This window comes from Hyla sarda, chromosome 8, assembly GCF_029499605.1.
Source record: "Hyla sarda isolate aHylSar1 chromosome 8, aHylSar1.hap1, whole genome shotgun sequence".
Classification (NCBI taxonomy): Eukaryota; Metazoa; Chordata; class Amphibia; order Anura; family Hylidae; genus Hyla; species Hyla sarda.
Window position 1 is genome coordinate 65,392,454 of NC_079196.1, and position 23,785 is coordinate 65,416,238.

The window sequence follows — 23,785 nt, forward strand, 5'->3', positions numbered from 1 at the left end:
TCATAAAATATACAGTGCATTATTTTTTGCTGGAAATTGAAAAGCAAACTGTAATTTGTTTGCAATGTAGATTTTAGGGGAGTTTCATTGCCACACTGTACACTTAATGGTAAAACAGACATGCTCTCTTTATTCTGTCAATCCGGCTAACACGATACCAATGTTTACATAGTTTTCTATTAGTGTACTGCTTTAAAAAGTATGATTAAAATTGTCCTCTTCGGCCAGCCCTCCACCCCACCCTATAACTTTCTTATTGTTCTACATACAAGGCTGTATGAGTGCTCTATTTTGCGCCATGCTTTGTAGTTTTTATGGGTACCACTTTTGTGTATATGTTACATTTTGGTCACTTTTTATTCAATTTTTTTCTGAGATGTGATGTAAAAAATCAGCAATTTTGGACTTTTGGATTTTTTTTATATTCAGAGCATACACCACACAGGATCATTAACATAATAATTTAGTAGTTTAGACATTCCCGCACACAAATTGATTGCTATTACTTTTTAGTGCTTTGCATTGGCATAGCACTGAACAGTTTTATCTGCAATCATTTTTATAGTCTGCCAGAAGGTAGACTATACAGATGGATTCCGGAGGAGAAGCAGCGAAGAGGTATGGAGACCTCCGGTGCCCATCTTGACCCACGTAACATTGCAATTGTTACGCCGAGCGCTCCGGGTCCCCGCTCCTCCCCGGAGCGCTCGCTTCACTCTCCCCGCTGCAGCGCTCCGGTCAGATCCACTGACCCGGGGCGCTGCGATTCCGCTGCCAGCCGGGATGCGATTCGCGATGCGGGTAGCGCCCGCTCGCGATGCGCACCCCGGCTCCCGTACCTGACTCGCTCTCCCTCGGTCCTGTCCCGGCGCGCGCGGCCCCGCTCCCTAGGGCGCGCGCGCGCCGGGTCTTTGCGATTTAAAGGGCCACTGCGCCGCTGATTGGCGCAGTGATTCCAATTAGTGTCTTCACCTGTGCACTTCCCTATATCACCTCACTTCCCCTGCACTTCCTTGCCGGATCTTGTTGCCATTGTGCCAGTGAAAGCGTTCCTTGTGTGTTCCTAGCCTGTGTTCCAGACCTCCTGCCGTTGCCCCTGACTACGATCCTTGCTGCCTGCCCCGACCTTCTGCTACGTCCGACCTTGCTTCTGTCTACTCCCTTGTACCGCGCCTATCTTCAGCAGCCAGAGAGGTTGAGCCGTTGCTAGTGGATACGACCTGGTCACTACCGCCGCAGCAAGACCATCCCGCTTTGCGGCGGGCTCTGGTGAAAACCAGTAGTGGCTTAGAACCGATCCACTAGCACGGTCCACGCCAATCCCTCTCTGGCACAGAGGATCCACTACCTGCCAGCCGGCATCGTGACAGTAGATCCGGCCATGGATCCCGCTGAAGTTCCTCTGCCAGTTGTCGCTGACCTTACCACGGTGGTCGCCCAGCAGTCACAACAGATAGCGCAACAAGGCCAACAGCTGTCTCAACTGACCGTTATGCTACAGCAGTTACTACCACAGCTTCAGCAGTCATCTCCTCCACCGGCTCCTGCACCTCCTCCGCAGCGAGTGGCCGCTCCTGGTCTACGCCTATCCTTGCCGGATAAATTTGATGGGGACTCTAAGTTTTGCCGTGGCTTCCTTTCCCAATGTTCCCTGCATCTGGAGATGATGTCGGACCTGTTTCCCACTGAAAGGTCTAAGGTGGCTTTCGTAGTCAGCCTTCTGTCTGGAAAAGCCCTGTCTTGGGCCACACCGCTCTGGGACCGCAATGACCCCGTCACTGCCTCTGTACACTCCTTCTTCTCGGAAATCCGAAGTGTCTTTGAGGAACCTGCCCGAGCCTCTTCTGCTGAGACTGCCCTGTTGAACCTGGTCCAGGGTAATTCTTCCGTTGGCGAGTATGCCGTACAATTCCGTACTCTTGCTTCAGAATTATCCTGGAATAATGAGGCCCTCTGCGCGACCTTTAAAAAAGGCCTATCCAGCAACATTAAAGATGTTCTGGCCGCACGAGAAATTCCTGCTAATCTACATGAACTTATTCACCTAGCCACTCGCATTGACATGCGTTTTTCCGAAAGGCGTCAGGAACTCCGCCAAGATATGGACTCTGTTCGCACGAGGCGTTTCTTCTCCTCGGCTCCTCTCTCCTCTGGTCCCCTGCAATCTGTTCCTGTGCCTCCCGCCGTGGAGGCTATGCAGGTCGACCGGTCTCGCCTGACACCTCAAGAGAGGACACGACGCCGTATGGAGAACCTCTGCCTGTACTGTGCTAGTACCGAACACTTCCTGAGGGATTGTCCTATCCGTCCTCCCCGCCTGGAAAGACGTACGCTGACTCCGCACAAAGGTGAGACAGTCCTTGATGTCTACTCTGCTTCTCCACGTCTTACTGTGCCTGTGCGGATGTCTGCCTCTGCCTTCTCCTTCTCTACTGTGGCCTTCTTGGACTCTGGATCTGCAGGAAATTTTATTTTGGCCTCTCTCGTCAACTAGTTCAACATCCCAGTGACCAGTCTCGCCAGACCCCTTTACATCAATTGTGTAAACAATGAAATATTGGACTGTACCATACGTTTCCGCACGGAGCCCCTTCTTATGAGCATCGGATCTCATCACGAGAGGATTGAACTTTTGGTCCTCCCCAATTGCACCTCGGAAATTCTCCTTGGACTTCCCTGGCTTCAACTTCATTCCCCAACCCTGGATTGGTCCACTGGGGAGATCAAGAGTTGGGGGTCCTCTTGTTCCAAGAACTGTCTAAAACCGGTTCCCAGTAACCCTTGCCGTAACTCTGTGGTTCCTCCAGTAACCGGTCTCCCTAAGGCCTATATGGACTTCGCGGATGTTTTCTGCAAAAAACAAGCTGAGACTCTACCTCCTCACAGGCCTTATGATTGTCCTATCGACCTCCTCCCGGGCACTACTCCACCCCGGGGCAGAATTTATCCTCTCTCTGCCCCAGAGACTCTTGCCATGTCTGAATACGTCCAGGAGAATCTAAAAAAGGGCTTTATCCGTAAATCCTCCTCTCCTGCCGGAGCCGGATTTTTCTTTGTGTCCAAAAAAGATGGCTCCCTACGTCCTTGCATTGACTACCGCGGTCTTAATAAAATCACGGTTAAGAACCGCTACCCCTTACCCCTCATCTCTGAACTCTTTGATCGCCTCCAAGGTGCCCACATCTTTACTAAATTGGACTTAAGAGGCGCCTATAACCTCATCCGCATCAGAGAGGGGGATGAGTGGAAAACGGCATTTAACACCAGAGATGGACACTTTGAGTATCTGGTCATGCCCTTTGGCCTGTGCAACGCCCCTGCCGTCTTCCAAGACTTTGTTAATGAAATTTTTCGTGATCTGTTATACTCCTGTGTTGTTGTATATCTGGACGATATCCTAATTTTTTCTGCCAATCTAGAAGAACACCGCCAGCATGTCCGTATGGTTCTTCAGAGACTTCGTGACAATCAACTCTATGCCAAAATTGAGAAATGTCTGTTTGAATGCCAATCTCTTCCTTTTCTAGGATATTTGGTCTCTGGCCAGGGACTACAGATGGATCCAGACAAACTCTCTGCCGTCTTAGATTGGCCACGCCCCTCCGGACTCCGTGCTATCCAACGCTTTTTGGGGTTCGCCAATTATTACAGGCAATTTATTCCACATTTTTCTACCGTTGTGGCTCCTATCGTGGCTTTAACCAAAAAAAATGCTGATCCCAAGTCTTGGCCTCCTCAAGCAGAAGACGCCTTTAAACGACTCAAGTCTGCCTTTTCTTCGGCTCCCGTGCTCTCCAGACCTGACCCTTCCAAACCCTTCCTATTGGAGGTTGATGCCTCCTCAGTGGGAGCTGGAGCTGTTCTTCTACAAAAAAATTCTTCCGGGCATGCTGTCACTTGTGGTTTTTTCTCTAGGACCTTCTCTCCAGCGGAGAGGAACTACTCCATCGGGGATCGAGAGCTTCTAGCCATTAAATTAGCACTTGAGGAATGGAGGCATCTGCTGGAGGGATCAAGTTTTCCTGTTATTATCTACACCGACCACAAGAACCTCTCCTACCTCCAGTCTGCCCAACGGCTGAATCCTCGCCAGGCCCGGTGGTCTCTGTTCTTTGCCCGATTTAATTTTGAGATTCACTTTCGTCCTGCCGATAAGAACATTAGGGCCGATGCTCTCTCTCGTTCCTCGGATGCCTCAGAAGTTGAACTCTCTCCGCAACACATCATTCCACCTGACTGCCTGATCTCCACTTCTCCTGCCTCCATCAGGCAAACTCCTCCAGGAAAGACCTTTGTTTCTCCACGCCGACGCCTCGGAATCCTCAAATGGGGTCACTCCTCCCATCTCGCAGGTCATGCGGGCATCAAGAAATCTGTGCAACTCATCTCCCGCTTCTATTGGTGGCCGACTCTGGAGACGGATGTTGTGGACTTTGTGCGAGCCTGCACTATCTGTGCCCGGGATAAGACTCCTCGCCAGAAGCCCGCTGGTTTTCTTCATCCCCTGCCTGTCCCCGAACAGCCTTGGTCTCTGATTGGTATGGATTTTATTACTGATTTACCCCCTTCCCGTGGCAACACTGTTATTTGGGTGGTCGTTGATCGATTCTCCAAAATGGCACATTTCATCCCTCTTCCTGGTCTTCCTTCTGCGCCTCAGTTGGCTAAACAATTTTTTGTACACATTTTTCGTCTTCACGGGTTGCCTACGCAGATTGTCTCGGATAGAGGCGTCCAATTCGTGTCTAAATTCTGGAGGGCTCTCTGTAAACAACTCAAGATTAAATTAAATTTTTCTTCTGCATATCATCCCCAGTCCAATGGACAAGTAGAAAGAATTAACCAGATCTTGGGTGATTATTTGCGACATTTTGTTTCCTCCCGCCAGGATGACTGGGCAGATCTCCTTCCATGGGCCGAATTCTCGTATAACTTCAGGGTCTCTGAATCTTCCTCCAAATCCTCATTTTTCGTGGTGTACGGCCGTCACCCTCTTCCCCCCCTCCCTACCCCCTTGCCCTCTGGTCTGCCCGCTGTGGATGAAATTTCTCGTGACCTTTCCATCATATGGAGAGAGACCCAAAATTCTCTCTTACAGGCTTCATCACGCATGAAGAAGTTCGCGGATAAGAAAAGAAGAGCTCCTCCCGTTTTTTCCCCTGGAGACAAGGTATGGCTCTCCGCTAAATATGTCCGCTTCCGTGTCCCTAGCTACAAGTTGGGACCACGCTATCTTGGTCCTTTCAAAATTTTGTGTCAAATTAATCCTGTCTCTTATAAACTTCTTCTTCCTCCTTCTCTTCGTATCCCTAATGCCTTTCACGTCTCTCTTCTCAAACCACTCATCCTCAACCGTTTTTCTCCCAAATCTGTTCCTCCCACTCCTGTTTCCGGCTCCTCGGACATCTTCTCTGTCAAAGAGATCTTAGCTTCCAAAAAGGTCAGAGGGAAAACTTTTTTTTTAGTGGACTGGGAGGGTTGTGGTCCTGAAGAGAGATCCTGGGAACCTGAGGACAACATCCTAGACAAAAGTCTGCTCCTCAGGTTCTCAGGCTCTAAGAAGAGGGGGAGACCCAAGGGGGGGGGTACTGTTACGCCGAGCGCTCCGGGTCCCCGCTCCTCCCCGGAGCGCTCGCTTCACTCTCCCCGCTGCAGCGCTCCGGTCAGATCCACTGACCCGGGGCGCTGCGATTCCGCTGCCAGCCGGGATGCGATTTGCGATGCGGGTAGCGCCCGCTCGCGATGCGCACCCCGGCTCCCGTACCTGACTCGCTCTCCCTCGGTCCTGTCCCGGCGCGCGCGGCCCCGCTCCCTAGGGCGCGCGCGCGCCGGGTCTTTGCGATTTAAAGGGCCACTGCGCCGCTGATTGGCGCAGTGATTCCAATTAGTGTCTTCACCTGTGCACTTCCCTATATCACCTCACTTCCCCTGCACTTCCTTGCCGGATCTTGTTGCCATTGTGCCAGTGAAAGCGTTCCTTGTGTGTTCCTAGCCTGTGTTCCAGACCTCCTGCCGTTGCCCCTGACTACGATCCTTGCTGCCTGCCCCGACCTTCTGCTACGTCCGACCTTGCTTCTGTCTACTCCCTTGTACCGCGCCTATCTTCAGCAGCCAGAGAGGTTGAGCCGTTGCTAGTGGATACGACCTGGTCACTACCGCCGCAGCAAGACCATCCCGCTTTGCGGCGGGCTCTGGTGAAAACCAGTAGTGGCTTAGAACCGATCCACTAGCACGGTCCACGCCAATCCCTCTCTGGCACAGAGGATCCACTACCTGCCAGCCGGCATCGTGACAGCAATTGACCTTCGGGTAGTCCAATGAGTCCCCCCTCCCAAGCCCCCTCTATATTGATCACAGCATCTTATGGGTTAATGGGTAATTGCTGATGTCCGCCATTATCCATCCAAGGCTTTTTGCAATCACGTCAGGATTCCCCCCTTCCCATTTAAAAAGCCCATGTAATCCCTAACATTTCTGTAAATCACTCCATTTACCAAATATGACTTCTTACCCCAGTAAAACAGCTCTAAAGTAATAGCCACTCCATTCCCTGCAATCTGCTGTCCACTGCCCTTTGTCAGGTTCACAACATCTCTAGTAACAGACACATCAATACAAAATACAGGAAGGGGATTGTACTACTAAACACAGTATGTATTTCATTAAAGGAGAAGTTTTAAATCGTTGGTGCCCTGTAATTTGAAATAACAGGTGCACTTTAACTTTTCTCTATTTTTCAATAATCTTTAGAACAGTTATGGAATACCATGAACAGGTAAACTCCATAGATAATGGTTGTTTCATGACTGTGCACATCTTCCAACTAGAAGAAGCACAGGAAGGGTGAGTGGGTGAGTGCCACATCTTTATAGCAACCATATGAGGCCATATTTTTTGCACAGTGACCTGAACTTTTTACTGGTACAACTTTGGGGGTAAAGAGGGCATATAGGACTTTGATATAACCAAAAAATTGCCATTTTTATCATTTGGTATGTTTTTTTGTTTTGTTTACAGCATTCACCATGTAGAATAAATACCATCATATTATTGTTATTTCGATTATTTAAAGGAGATATCCAGTGGTGAAAAACTTATCCCCTACCCTAAGGATAGGGGATGAGTTTCAGATTGCGCGGGGGGGGGGGGGTGTCCGACCGCTGGGGCCCCTCACAATCTCCTGTATGGGGCTCCAACAGCCCACGGGAAGGGGGCATGTTGACCACTGCACAAAGCGGCAGCTGACATGCCCCCTCAATACACCTCTATGGCAGAGGCGAAGCGCTGCCTTCGGCAATCTCCGGCTCTGCCATAGAGTTATATTGAGGGGGCTTGTTGGCCGCCACTTCGTGCGGTGGTCAACATGTGCTATCTGGCCAGCGAGCCAGCGGTCGGACCCCCCACGATCTGAAACTTATGCCCTATGCTTAGGATAGGGGATACGTTTTTTACCACTGGACTACCCCTTTAAGGAAAAAATGAAAGAGGGGAGTGTTATGAATTTTAAATATAGGAAATGTTTATTTTAAAAACATTTAACTTTTTGAATTACATTTTTAGTCCCCCTAATGGACTTACACATATGACTGCTTGATTAATTATAAAGTACGATATAACACCAATGTATTGCCAAAAGCAAGCTGTAGCAGTGTGATGACTGGTTCTGGCAGAACCCTTAGAATTAATGCTTTCTAGCCCTGTTGTTTGTTTTGCTTGCTCGGACGACACCTCTGTGCTCCTTGATTGTGGTTCAGCTTGCTGAGCTAATTAGAATCCTCCTGATTTCAGCTCAGACATATATAAGGAGGCCTTTTCCAGTCATACCCTGCTTGTGATAGTTCTTGAACTGACCTAGCAACCTCTTACTCTACTGTTTATTCTGGTTTTCTGTGACTCTTGGCTCAGCTTTTTGACTTTCCCTTGTAACTCCATTATCTTGGCTTGGACTCGGCTCATCAACTTTGTATTAGTGTGTGTGCGTGTTTAGGTTGTTTTCTGTTAGTGTGTGTGCCTCCTGACTGTTCGCAACCTGTGTCTGTTTTTTGTAGTTATTTGTGTTCACTGTGACTGCCATCACTTACATAGGAAGGAACTGACATCGCGGGTTACAGATCCACTGCCTAGAGCTGCGGGCAAGTTCAGGGCTGCACTCTTTCCCTGCCCAGACATGACAAATAGGAGGTCTAAAATAGCATCCTTCAGAAGGCCCCTGGCAGCAATGACAAACCAATGGCAACCCACAATTCCTCCAGGGAGCGGTATTTGGTTACATGACAGGACCATGGCATGTCATTAAAATTTCAAGATGGCCCCCTCCATTGACTGCAGCATCTAGGGGGTTACCTCCAATGTCTGTAGCTGATGGTTATTTTTGGTGGCTGATAGCAGCTGGCACCCACCTTGTATAGGTGGGGCGAGCTTCTGATCTTACTCAATCCCACTGCACATGAATGATGAATGTCGCCAAGTAGTTAAGTAATGTAATTTTTAGCTCATATAATGTTTATTTATTTATTTATCTATCCATCTATTCTTCATATTGAAATAATATCTAATCATTTCATGAGATATGTTGATTCTTGCCAGACTTTTAAAAGATAATTTCATATTAGCTTATACAAGCATATGTTTCATTTAGTCAATAGTCTAATATAAAGTAAAATACATTCTTTTTATTCCTTTTTACCAGAATAAATATTTGAATGTATTAAATTGTATTATATTTTTCTTTACCATAATACATAGGAATTGTACATGTAGATATGGCAGGGGGGTTCATCAGACAGATTTCATTCCTTCCAAATCTCAGGCACAGTCTGCAAGTTGTATTGAAGTATATAGGAATGTGAATAAAAACTTTGTAGGAACTGTTCTCTGGTCAAGAAATGTCACAATGATGAAGTGGAACAATATGGACCAAAGTGATCAGGTGAATCTGTACTTGTACTTAATGTAGATCAGGACATTAATGTTTTGGTAAAGAGTAATATCACTCTGGATATTAGGGTTCTAAATCCTATTAGAAACATTGTAACGGGTCAACAAATGCTACATTCTGTTTTATTATTGAGTTCAATGAATAACAGCGCCCTCTAGTGGCTGAAGCAGGAATCCAACACATTATCTTATCTATAGCAGGGCATTTGAAGCTCTGTGTAAGAAAACCTAAGCTCAAAAACCACTATAAACATAAACTAGCACAGAATTTTTAAAACTAAAAGACATGGTGACAAAAGGGAAGAGATTTACTTGATTTTTTCTACTTTAAAGAATCCATTCAAATCTTGCAAAGCATTAATGCTAGACAGAGTCAATGTATGACATTTGTGCTGTTTTTAGAAGTAAGCACCACACTAGACTACACATTATCCACTTAGAGACCAAATTGCATCACATTTTTATTTAAGTAATTTCCATAATGGTGGAAAAGGGGAATGGAAATGTTTGACATATACTTCTCCATTACTGGGAGATATACTTTATCACCCCTAGCCTAACCATTATACATTGCTCTATTAGGCTGGGTTCAGACTGAAAAATCTTCCTTGGTCTATACCCATTTAACATTTCCAGCAGAAAAAGAGCATTGCTACTGATGCACTTAGAAAACTTTATTATCAATACAATACCATCAATATACAGGAAACATCAAGACATTAAAAACACAATTATTGGCAAGACTATGTGATGTCTCACAATAGTATTACATTAAACAGTCAAAGAAATAATAGTAATAAGTGGTAAAAACAGTGGGGGGAGTTTTGTTCTATGCCCAATATTGCACTATTATAATGGTGGAGTAAAATGCACTATATATGAGGGACCAATGTCCTCCCTCAATCACCTACTCCATTTACAGTGTTGCCCAGTTAGTATTAGCCCAGCATAGTAAACGTGTCACCCATTTTGCACTTAGTCTCCACCTGTTCCGACGTACATTTCGTCAGAATTACTTTATCAAGGTACATGATAATGTGGCTACCCTATCTTCCTTATATGCACCACTAACTATCAACATTGGCGTCACCTGTAGCGGGGGCTGCACATGGCGACGCGTGCGCCGCATCCCAGAACAGGAAGTGCACGCATCACGCCAGCCAGTACCCAGGACACAGATACTTCATATCCGGACCTGCGCGCTGCACCTACTGACTCCCGGGGGATGCGGCTCCCTGCCCAGACCTCCCAGTGCATGCGCACAGTGCAACCCAAGCTACAATATTATCCTGCTGCTGCCATCTAGTGCTAGTGAAATAACGTGCATTTTATTCCATAGATTGTCATTACAACACGCTTTTGGAAAGTGCAATGTGCTTGTGAGATTAAAATTCATTGTCATAAATTTAATACTATACGAATGAATAATTAAACAAAATTGTTATATGAAAAATAACCATATAATATTAAATTCCTAATATAATTCTCACAAAACCTATAAATAACACTATAGCTAATTCATGATTTTGGATTCATACTAATGCTAAATTACAGAACTAAATCAATTAAATGAATTATACAGATACATAGTGATAAAAACCTACTTAAGTGAAAGTGAATATTAATCCATAATTGTCAGGATTCGGCAGGCTGGAGGTGGATCCTCTGTGTCAGAGAGGGATTGGCGTGGACCGTGCCGATGGACCGGTTCTAAGTTGCTACTGGTATTCACCAGAGCCCGCCGCAAAGCGGGATGGTCTTGCAGCGGCGGTAGCAACCAGGTCGTATCCACCGGCAACGGCTCAACCTCTGACTGCTGAGATAGGCGCGGTACAAGGGATTAGGCAAGAGCAAGGTCGGACGTAGCAGAAGGTCAGGGCAGGCAGCAAGGATCGTAGTCAGGGGCAACGGCAAGAGGTCTGGAACACTGGCTTGGAACACACAAGGAACGCTTTCACTGGCACAATGGCAACAAGATCCGGCAAGGAAGTGAAGGGGAAGTGAGGTTATATAAGGAAGTGCACAGGTGAATATACTAATCAGAACCAGGCGCCAATCAGTGGCGCACCAGCCCTTTAAATCGCAGAGAGCCGGCGCGCGCGTCCTAGGGAGCGGGGCCGCGCGCGCCGGGGCAGAACAGACGGAGAATGAGTCTGGTAAGCGGGCCGGGATGCGAATCGCGAGCGGGCGCGTCCCGCATCGCAAATCGCATCCCGGCTAGGGACATTATCGCAGCGCTCCCGGTCAGCGGGTCTGACCGGGGCGATGAGAACAGGAGAACGCTGCGAGCGCTCCAGGGAGGAGCGGGGACCTGGAGCACTCGGCGTAACAATAATGGTGGCACATCAATATAATACAAGTGCAAAAACCAAAATAATAATAATATAACTATTTTATATAGTAGCACATCATTGTTAAAAAGTGTTACAAGGTGCTTGTTATATCAGAAATACATACAATATACATAAAAAGTGATCATAATATTAAAATTCATATAAATATATAAAAAATACTATAATTCATAAGTATAAAAAGCTAATTCATGTGATTCACGAGTGAAACCAGTGCAACAGAGAGAAAAAAAAGGGACAATATGATGGCAGTTAGCAGCAGGGAAGGTATCTTTATAGGGTGACACCAATTCTTAGAGGGTCTTTTTCAGGTATTCTCATCGGTGGCAATGATAAAGTGGAGTGAGGAATACATCAAAGTCATATATTATACCCTAACTAAAAAGAATAATAAGAAAAGATAGCATTAAAATCATAAATGGATACAATGCACAACTTTACAAGAATTTTACAAAAATGCCATGAAACTCAGTTGTTCGTTAAGGCTAGCAGGTGCCATAGTGCCCAGAGTTACCATCCACATGCTCTCTTTTTGAGCTATGATTTTTTTTTTTATAATCTCCTCCCCTAATCCCTAAGTAACATTTTTCCATGCCTCTAATCCGCAATTTTGTGGGATCACATTGGTGGTATAGTTTGAAGTGTTTTGGTAAGGTCTTCAAGGTTGAAATGTCATCAGTTCCTCTAGCCGCCAGAATGTCCCGCACATGCTCTCTCGTTCTTTTTCTTAGTTCTATAGATATTGGACCTATGTAAACTTTCTGGCATGTACATGTTGCGTAGTAGATTACGTAGGAGCTACTGCACGAGACATACTGGCCGATAGAGAAACTGCGTGACCCCTCTGCTGATGTCAATTCTGTTGCATTCTCAATATTGCCACATGCCCGACAGTCTCCACAGGGAAAACCTCCAATTCTTGGACCTCTCAATCCAAACGGGTTTGTCACCTTAGCCACATATTGGCTCCTCACCAGGGTATCCCGTAAATTTGTATTACGCCTAGCCGTCATCTGAACTCTTTGTGGAATTACTGAAGCAATTTGTGAATCTGTTTATAAGATACCATATTTGTCCTGTAAACAATTTCTGACTGCATCCCATTCACAATTAAATGTAGAGATAAATCTCACAGTTTTAGGAAATTTTGAGTCCTCTTTTCTCATGCCTTTAACCCCTTAAGGACCAAGCCCATTTCCACCTTAAGGACCGGGCCAATTTTATTTTTGCGTTTTAGTTTTTTCCTCCTCGCCTTCTAAAATCCATAACTCCTTTATATTTCCATCTAAAGACCCATATAAGGGCTTGTTTTTTGCGTGACCAATTTTACTCTGTAATGAAACCTCTCATTTTACCATAAAATGTATGCCGAACCCCCCCAAAAAAATTTTTAGGGAGGAAAATTAAATGAAAACCACTATTTTGCGCTTTTTGGAGGGTTTTGTTTTCACATTATACACTTTACGGTAAAAATGACATGTGTTCTTTATTCTGTGGGCCAATACAATTAAAATGATACCCATGGCTAGATACTTTTATATTTTTGTACTGCTTAAAAAAATAGAAAACTTTTTGTACAAAATCTAAAATCGCCCTATTTTTACAATCTATAACTTTTTCATTTTCCGTATATTTTGCGCCATCATCTGTACTTTTTATCGATACCACATTTGCATAGATAAAACTTTTAGATCATTTTTAATAATTTTTTTTTTTTTATAAAATGTGACAAAAAAGCAGCATTTTTGGACTTTTTAAATTTTTTTACATTTACGCCATTCACCGTACGGGATAATTAACATTATATTTTGATAGTACGGACATTTACGCACGTGGTGATACCAAATATGTTTATAAAAAAATTACGCTTTTTAGGGGTAAAATGGGAAAAACTGATAATTTTCATTTTTATTGGGGGAGGGGATTTTTTTTACTTTTTTTTACTTTTAATTTTTACATTTTCAACTTATAGTTTACACTTTTTTTGTCCCCATAGGGGACTATCTATAACAATCCTTTGATTGCTAATACTGTACAGTGCTATGTATAGGACACAGCACTGCTCAGTATTATCGGTCACCTTCTGCTCTGGTCTGCTCGATCGTAGACCAGAGAAGAAGACCCCGGGAGATGGCCGGAGCCAGGTGAGGGGACCTCCGGCTGCCATGCTGGATGATCGTATTGCCGCGGCAGCGCTGCGGGCGATCCGATAATCCATTCAAAGTACCGCACTGCTGCAGATGCCGTGATCTGTATTGATCACGGCATCTGAGGGGTTAATGGCAGACATCCGCGCGATCACGGATGCCGGCCATTACGGGTGGGTTCCTGGCTGCTACTAGCAGCCGGAACTGCCGTGTATGACGCGAGCACCGCTCCGATGCTCACGGTCATACACAGGACGTAAATGTACGTCCTGGTGCGGGAAGTCCCGCCAAACCATGACGTACATTTACGTCCGTGGTCGTTAAGGGGTTAAAGAGATCTTTCCTTTGGGTATGTTGTGCTCTCTGATAAGCTTTTTTCACACTCCATTTGCTGTAGCCTCTCTGTATGAATCATTCCCTTAGTAGTTTGCTTTGTTTTTGAAACTCTTGATCTGAAGAGCAGATTCTACGAATCCTTAAGAATTAACTGGTTGGTACTGCCCTTATAGTAGAAGGGATATGTGCAGAACTTGCATGTAAAAGGGAGTTGGTGGCCATACTTTTTCTAAAAACATTTGTTGACATAAAATCATTGTCATTTTTCTTGATCTGTATGTCCAGGAAATCTAAGGATTGTTGACTATACCGCACTGAAAAAAACCCTCTCCCAGAATCCAACATAGAAACATAGAATGTGTTGGCAGATAAGAACCATTTGGCCCATCTAGTCTGCCCAATATTCTGAATCCTATCAATAGTCCTATCTTATATGAAGGATAGCCTTATGCTTATCTCATGCATGTTTAAACTCCTTCACTGTATTTGCAGCGACCACTTCTGCAGGAAGGCTATTCCATGCATCCACTACTCTCTCAGTAAAGTAATACTTCCTGATGTTACTTTTAAACCTTTGCCCCTCTAATTTAAAACTATGTCCTCTTGTGGTAGTCCTCTTGTGGTAGTTGCTCTCCTCCTTTACCGTGTTGATTCCCTTTATGTATGTAAAAGTCTCTATCATATCCCCTCTGTCTCTTCTTTCTTCCATGCTATACATGTTAAGGTCCTTTAACCTTTCCTGGTAAGTTTTGTCCTGCAATCCATGTACTAGTTTAGTAGCTCTTCTTTGAACTCTCTCTAGAGCAGTGTTTCTCAATTCCAGTCCTCAGGGCCCCCTAACAAGTCATGTTTTCCGGATTTCCTTAGTCTTTCACAGGTGATATCATTGTGGTGATGCCTGATTCACTGACCATAATTATGTCACCTGTGAAAGACTTAGGAAATCCTGAAAACATGACCTGTTAGGGGGCCCTGAGGACTGTAATTGAGAAACACTGCTCTAGGGTATCTATATCCTTTTGGAGATATGGTCTCCAGTACTGTGCACAATACTCCAAGTGAGGCCTCAACAGTGTTCTGTACAGCGGCATGAGCACTTCTCTCTTTCTACTGTTTATACCTTTCCTTATACATCCAAGCATTCTGCTAGCGTTTCCTGCTGCTCTATTACATTGTCTTCCTACTTTTAAGTCTTCTGAAATAATTACTCCTAAATCCCTTTCCTCAGATACTGAGGTCAGGGCTGTGTCAAATATTCTATATTCTGCCCAAGGGTTTTTACGCCCCAGGTGCATTATCTTGCACTTATCCACATTAAAAGGAGTTCTGACCATTCTTCTAGTTTTCCTAAATCCTTTTCCATTTGGTGGATCCCTCCAGGAACATCAACCCTGTTACATATCTTTGAGTCATCAGCAAAAAGACACACTTTCCCATGGAGACCTTTTGCGATATCACTAATGAAGATATTAAACAATATTGGTCCCAGTACAGATCCCTAAGGTACCCCACTGGTGACAAGACCTTGCTCTAAATGTTCTCCATTGACTACAACCCTCTGTTGTCTGTCACTCAGCCACTGCCTAATCCACTCAACAATATGGGAGTCCAAGCTCAATGACTGCAGTTTATTGATAAGTCTTCTATGTGGGACAGTGTCAAAAGCCTTACTAAAATCTAGAAATGCGATGTCTACTACCCCTCCGCCATCTATTATTTTAGTCACCCAGTCAAAAAAATCAATAAGATTTGTTTGACATGATCTCCCTGAAGTAAGCCCATGTTGTTTTTCATCTTGCAATCCATGGGATTTTAGATGTTCCGCAATCCTATCCTTTAGTAGGGTTTCCATTAATTTCCCCACTATTGATGTCAGACTTACTGGCCTATAGTTGCTTGATTCCTCCGTACTACCTTTCTTGTGAATGGGCACGACATTCGGTAATTTCAAATCTTCCGGGAAGACTCCTGTTACCAGTGAATGGTTAAATAAATCTGTTAACGGTTTTGCTAGCTCACCACTAAGCTCTCTTAATAATTTTGGGTGTATCCTATCAGACCCCTGTTATATATTTGTCTTCACTTTAGACAGCAAACGTAGAACCTCTTCCTCTGTAAAGACACATGCATCAAACGATTCCTTAGTTTTCCTCTCTTATGGAGGTCCTTTTCCTTCTTTTTCTTCTGTAAAAACTGAACAGAAGTATTCATTATGCAGTCGGCTAGCCCTTTATTCTCTTCAACATGCCTTCCTTCCTTTGTTTTTAATTTTGTTATTCCTTGTTTTAATTACCTTTTTTAATTTATATATCTGAAGAATGTCTAATCCCCTTTTTTCACAGACTGAGCTAGTTTTTCTTCTGCCTGCGCTTTAGAAGTTCTTATAACTTGCTTGGCCTCTTTCTGCCTAGTCTTGTAGATTTCCCTATCTTCATTGCTCTGGGTTGTTTTATAATTACTAAATGCTAGTTTTTTGTTTTTTATGATTTTGGCCACTTCTGCTGAGTACCACAGTGGTCTCTTCCTTTTCTGCTTTTACTGACAAGTCTAATGCAATTTTCTGTTGCCTTCAATAAAGCGTCTTTTAAGTAGTCCCATTTCTCCTGAACTCCATATAATTTGTTCCAGTATGATAGGGACTCATTTATGACTAATCTCATTTTTGAAAAGTCAGTTTTTCTAAAATCTAAAACTTTTGTTTTTGTGTGGTGTGACTCCTTCACTGTTCCTATATTAAATCACACTGATTGGTGATCACTAGATCCCAAGCTTTCGCCAACAATAACATCATATACCAAATCCCCCATTTGTGAATACCAAATCCAAAATGGCCTCCCTCCGGGTTGGCTCCTCAACCACTTGTTGTGGAGATAATCCCAGTAGGGAATTTAGAATATCTGTACTCCTGGCAGAACTAGCTATTTTGGTTTTCCAGTTTATATCCGGAAGATTGAAGTCTACCATAATGATAACTTCTCCTTTCATTGTCATTTTAGATATTTCTTCATGATCTAGCAGATCATCTACTTCTTTAACTTGGCCAGGTGGTCTATAAATCACACCTACACGAGTTACTGCATGATTACCAAACTGCAATGTAACCCAAACTGACTCTATGTTGGCCTCACTAATTTGTATTAGGTTAGATTTTATGCTATCTTTCACATATAGAGCCACTCCTCCTCCTTTCTTGCCTTCTCTGTCTCTTCTGTATAAAGAGTACTCTGGTATGGATATGTCCCAGTCATTCCTTTTATTAAACGATGTCTCAGTAACAGCCACTAAATCTACATTCTCAGATGCCATTATTGACCCAAGTTCATTGATTTTATTACCTAAACTGTGGGCATTTGTAGACAGGACTCTGAGCTTGTCATTTCTTAACCTCTGGGCTACTGACATGTTCTGGTATTGTTTCGGGGGCAATTGGACTCATGGATTTTCACTCTTTTGCCCCTCTTTCCTAGTTTAAATACTCCTTAGCAAATTCTTGGAATTGAGTACAAAGATGCAAACCATCTTTTTTGTACAGTTCCTTTCTATTCCAAGTAGAGCTATCATGAGACACAAAGCCAACTCCTTGCTCTTGACACCATTTACTAAGCCATAGGTTGAACTCCTTAATACGCCTCTGCCTATCATTCTGAACATTATGCACAGGCAGAACTTCAGAAAATGAAACAGTGGATGCAAACTAGTGTACATCATTCCCAAGTGTGATAAAAGATTCCTTCACCTCTGAAACTTCATTGCAAGCCAGGTCATTTGTACCAAGATGGACAAGAGCATCCACTTCCCCTTCCTGCTTTGTTTGCTTAACAATATTAAGAATATGTCTTCTATCTCTTCTAGCAGTAGATCCCGGGAGACATCTCACAAAACCATTTTCCTTAAGCTCCACACTCCAAGAAAGAGGTTTGCATACGAGGGGGCGCAGGCGGCCCCCAATGGCAGTGCCCCGTTTCTGCAAATAAAAAGATTTTTAAGCGTAAAAAAATTATGTGTTACATACTCAATACATACTCCAACAATATAAAAATGAGATGGCAGGTGTCGGTGTCCCATAGGCTAGACTCCAGAAAAAACTTTGTAGCCTTCAATTCATCTTCATGATGGATGCATGTATATAGGGATTCTACATCCGCCTTCACCATATACATGTCTGACTCCATAAAGATTCTGTCAACTCTCCCCAGGACACCCATAGTGTCAAAAGATGACAAACACTCTACTAATGGCTGTAAATAAATCCTTGGGGGTTGAGGGAATCTTTATGGATCTTAGGTATCACATAAAAGGTAGGAATTTGTGGACTCATAGCTGGAAGTTCATCTTTAATTGTTTTAGTTATAATCCCTTATCTAGAACTTTTTTCAGTATGTCATTTAATTGCACATGAACGGTATTCAGAGGATTATACTTTAATTTTTCATACTTGTTCTTATCTTTAAGCTGCCTAAAGATTTCCTTTTCATATTGTTCCACAGGCCAGACTACTATGTTTCCCCCCTTTTCAGCTGGTTTATATACTACATCATCATATGACTATAATTGTTTTAAAGCTACCCGTTGGCTCTTTAAATCGTCACCTTTAATTTTTGTTGGAATTCGCTTTAGCTCTTCGCTCACTTTTTATAGTGAATACCTCAATAGCCGGGCAAAGTGAGAAGGGGGGGGGGGGAACATTTTAGATCTGGACTGGGCTACATATTTCGACTTACCCTGTAGTTTCTGTTCCTGTTTAGCTAATAACTCCTTTAAAATCCTGATAGCCTCATCTTCTTCATCATTAATGGTTTGTTGTTGTCTTTTGGAATGTAATTTCTTCAGCAACAATTTTCGTGAGAATAAATGTAAATCTTTGAAAGCTGTGAAATAATCAAATCTATTAGTTGGCACAAAATTCAGCCCTCCCTGTAGGACTTCTAATTGCTCATCAGAAGGCTTGTGTTTGGAAAATTTATTACCTCATTATTATTTTTGGTTTTCTTTCCTTCCTTTTTAGGTGGACAGATTCTTCTTTTTTGTCTTCTCTGTTCCCAATGGTTACATGTGGATTGGTGTGCATTAGATTTATCCCTGAATGCACTCGATTCGTCAGTAGATGATCTTGATGATGAAATTAGATGCACCCTATCCCTGAATTGCCTCCATTTGTACACCCGATTTTGTTGAAAATCTGTATTGTCTCTTAGATATTTTTGAGATTTCAGGAAACTGATCTCTTTTAGTATTCCGCATAGGAAACAATTCACACTTGACAATTGAATGCATTCTTAAAACACATTCAGTTGTCAAGTGTGAATTGTTTCTTATGCTGAATACTATTGGAGACGGAGTGGAGCCTCCAGGTACTCACACGAGTGACCCCAGTGCCATACAATAAGGTTTATTGCTTTAGCTATATATGAACCGATCTCTTTCTCCCATTTAATATATTGCTGTTCAAGGTCCGCATTGACTCTTTCCAAATCTCCTTTCGGCAGATTTTTCTGAATATCACCTTGAATAACCTCAATCCCTTTCTCAATTTCCCCAAGAGACATCATATTAACTTGTATCAACAATTGCATGAATCCCTTGGAGCATGTGTTAGCATAATCCTCCCATTTAGTTTTAAACACTATGGGGGACATTTATGAAAGAATTTACCTGTTTTTTCTTTCATATAATTGTCGCAATAAAGTCACAGCTGTGCCTACGCAATTTTCTGTGTGACAATCATGCCTAAGAGCGAGAAAAGCAAAAAAGTTGTTTTTTGCTTATGTAAACAAGTTTTAGAAATTAACTAGCAGTAGTAAGAGATTTATCAAATGCGACTGTCACTAAAAAGTCGCTATAGTGGAAAACTTTGCTTAAATTTACTCCAGCACATTCCTGGCCTACTAAAATGCCTTACATCCTCTGAAATGAATTGTCCTCTTTTCTAAATGGTATTCTTCGTTTGCTTTTTTTTTTAAGTGTGTTATACCTACATAATCATTTTTTATTGCTTACTTTTGGGCACTGTCTGTGAATTTTTTTCTTTTTCTTTTTTTTTTCCTGCCTTTTGTCTTTTCACACTGATTGCCATAATCAATCTCTTCTACTCCACCTAATTCCAATGTTGGCTTGTCAAAACATCATTTAAACATTAAATTTAAAATTTAAAGGGGTATTCCAGGAAAAACTTTTTTTTATATATCAACTGGCTCCAGGAAGTTAAACAGATTTGTAAATTATTTCTATTAAAAAATCGTAATCCTTTCAGTACTTATGAGCTTCTGAAGTTAAGGTTGTTCTTTTCTGTCTAAATCCTCTCTGATGACACCTGTCTCGGGAAACGCCCAGTTTAGAAGCAAATCCCCATAGCAAACCTCTTCTAAACCGGGAATTTCCCAAGACAGGTGTCATCAGAGAGGATTGAGACAGAAAAGAACCTTAACTTCAGAAGCTCATAAGTACTGAAAGGATTAAGATTTTTTAATAGAATTAATTTACAAATCTGGAATACCCCTTTAAAAGAATAATGACAAAAAAACGCATATGAAAACATTTTTTATTTACTTAAAACACAAAAGAGCATTGCCAAATTTCACAATATGAGGAAAGCAAACAACACATATGTAATTATGTATTGTTTAATTGAACTGGCATTGATGAATGAAACAAACATCTAGACACTCTTCTTATTACCTACGTATTTATTTATACTTTAACAGGAAGTGTACTACACTTCTGTCGTTATTAACAATGCAATGGAACATAGGTTACTACTAGTGATAAGCAGCATTGCCCATATTAGAATTTGCGATATTTCGCAAATATATAGATGAATATTCGTCCTTTATTCGCGAATTTCGCATATTCATTATATTTGAATATGTGAATATTCGCATATTCGCTTATTCGAGGAAGAAAACAGTGAGGGGGTGGGCAACTTTACTATTGGTTGCTAGGGATGTTGTTGATAACCTCTGACAAGTGTATTTGCATCATTCTAATTGGCCCACAAGTGAAAAGAAGGAATATGAGAATATTCACATATGCGAATATGCGCATATACAAATATTCACATATGCGCATATACGAATATTCACATATGTGAATATATTCGCAATATTTGCGAATTCGGAAAAAAAAATCGAAATGCGAATATTCGCGCCCAACACCAGTTACTACTAACCAACCTGCACCTCAGCCATTGATAATTCAAATACATAGTAACCTACTCTTCAAACCCCACTGTCCATGTTGAGGCAGGTTTTTTGGGAACACCCACACACTCACAGAGACACACACCCAACCTCAACCACACACACACACTCAAAACATACCTCGTCCACTAGCACTTCCATTTCCTGGTCTGTATAGTTTTTCTTCTTTCCGGCTTGCAATCGCCGCTTTCCTGGAACACCGGAATCCTCAAAATCCAAACTGTCTGGTAAGTTTTGCGGAATAGAGTCTCCTACAGGTTGTGTTGTGGCAATGGCGGATGACATACTTTGTAATATTTCTTCCGCGACACTAGGCTGGGAAATGTGTTTGGATTTGGACTTCCTCTTAGCACCTACTTGTGCCATCACAACAAAATAAAGGGACCACACTGGATTAGGCAACACTGGATGATTTTGAGCTCGAGCAACAAGTGAGGAAAGCAAAGAACCACCTCTGTAGCTAACGCGGGAACAGCAGAGCTATCTCCAGCGTTTACCTCACAGCTTTTACTTACGTGGGGCGATTTTCCCGCTTTTGCTTATGTGCGACAAATTTATTAAGGTTATGCGACAGAAAATAAATTTGTCGCACGTAAGCAAAACAGTAGTTGAAAAAAATTACTAAAAAAAGAGACTACAAAAGCAAAGTTTCATAAATGTTCCCCATTTTCTTCAATAGGGAAGGAAGAAAAGACCTGTACCCTTAATCCCCTGGGGATCAATCCTTTAACCAAATAATTCTCCAAAAAATGCTTATTCCACCAGACTTTTGTCCTTTTATGGAGTAGATTTTTTAATTTGTCAACCTGTTCCTGTGGATTTTATCCACTTGTTTTTAAAATCACTGGATGTTCCCTGAACACTTCATTAATTTGTGTGAGCCATGTTAGCTCACATGCTTTATAATCCATCTCTGACCCTGGGTTAGAAGCTGTGGAAACCACAGAAATACAGAGCATTAAACATAAAAAACCCACAGCATATTACTTCCATTATTACTCCAAAAATTCCATCATTATAATTAATGCCTAGGATCTCAAAATTATCTACCATTCAGTATAGCTCAGATACAACTATTTAACACTTCCAGCAGAAAAAGAGCTTTGCTACTGATGCACTTAGAAAACTTTATTATCAATACATTACCATCAATATACAGGAAACATCAAGACACTAAAAACACAATTATTGGCAAGACAATGTGGTGTCTCACAATAGTATTACATTAAACAGTCAAAGAAATGATAGTAATAAGTGGTAAAAACAATGGGGGTAGTTTTGCTCTATGTCCAATGTTGCCCCATTATAATGGTGGAGTAAAATGCACTATATATAAGGGACCAATGTCCTCCCTAAATCACCTACTCCATTTACAGTATTGACCAGGTAGTATTAGCCCAGCATAGTAACGTGTCACTCACCCATTTTGCACCTAGACTCCACCTGTTCCGACATACGTTTAAGTCTGCACCCAGCCTAATATTCCTACTGGAGATTTCAAGGGTGGCCAGCTGCCATAGACGGCAACGTTTTCCGCATGGCTTGTGCTGCAAGAATGATCAAGATTTTTTTTTTTTTGAGGCGGAATTTCAGAAGCAGAAGCTCTGCTGGTAAAATTCAGTTTTGTTCCCAGTGCAAACAACCCCATTAACATTAAAGGGCAATGGCGTTGTCAGGGGATGCGTGGGGGCGGACCTCTGGTGGGGTGACACCTTGCCATACGTCCGACCTTCTGTGTCGCTCGCTGTTTCTGTAAGCTCCATCTGCAGTGCAGATTGAGCTCACAGAAACAATGTGAAATAATATTGTTATACAATCGTGACCCCACTGCCCTGCTGGACTCCAAAGGGGTTAACTTGCACCTGGAGTCCATCTGTTACTGTCACTGATATGTGATGTGACGCCGAGGTGGGCGTGGGTGGAATGTGTCAGACAGCGGAGTTGAGCTCATGTCAGCTGTCAGGACTGGTCCCAGGCATACCAGTTCAGTGAAGCGAGCGTGAGGAACAAACAGGATGCTCAGGAACAGCTTTGGTGGTGCACCCTGCTGGGAGACCTATCGTATCCGTTCCAAATGAACCATCGTTTGTTGAAACCATCGTATGTTGAGGGATCCGTGCAATGTAGAGTATAGGAGGTAATACTCACGTGTCCCCGCCGCTCCGGACCCGTCACCGCTGCCCTGGATGTCGCCCTCCATTGCTGTCGCCGCGTCCCCGGGGTGTCCCCGTTGCTCCGGAACGTCTCTGCTGCCCGGGATCCTCGCTCTCCGTCGCCGCCATCACGTCGCTACGACGACGTGATGACACTGAAGGAGAGCGCCGGTGTATCAGGGGACCCCGAAGAGGACGCGCCGGAGCCCCGAGGACATGTAAGTGATCGTCGGGGCACACGGCGCACCATAAACGGCTATCCAGCAGCAGCTGAAGCAGTCTGCGCTGCCGGATAGCCGTTTATGTGATGGCACCGACATATAAAAGCATTGTATGTTGATGCTGCTTTCTGAGAGGCCATTGTATCATGAAATGATCGTATGTCGGGGCCATCGTAGGTCGGGGGGTCACTGTACAGGGTGGGCCATTTATATGGATACACCTTAATAAAATGGGAATGGTTGGTGATATTAACTTCCTGTTTGTGGTACATTAGTATATGTGAGGGGGGAATCTTTTCAAGATGGGTGGGGACCATGGTGGCCATTTTGAATCCAACTTTTGTTTTTTCAATAGGAAGAGGGTCATGTGACACATCAAACTTATTGGGAATTTCACAAGAAAAGCAATGATTTGCTTTGTTTTAACGTAACTTTATTCTTTCA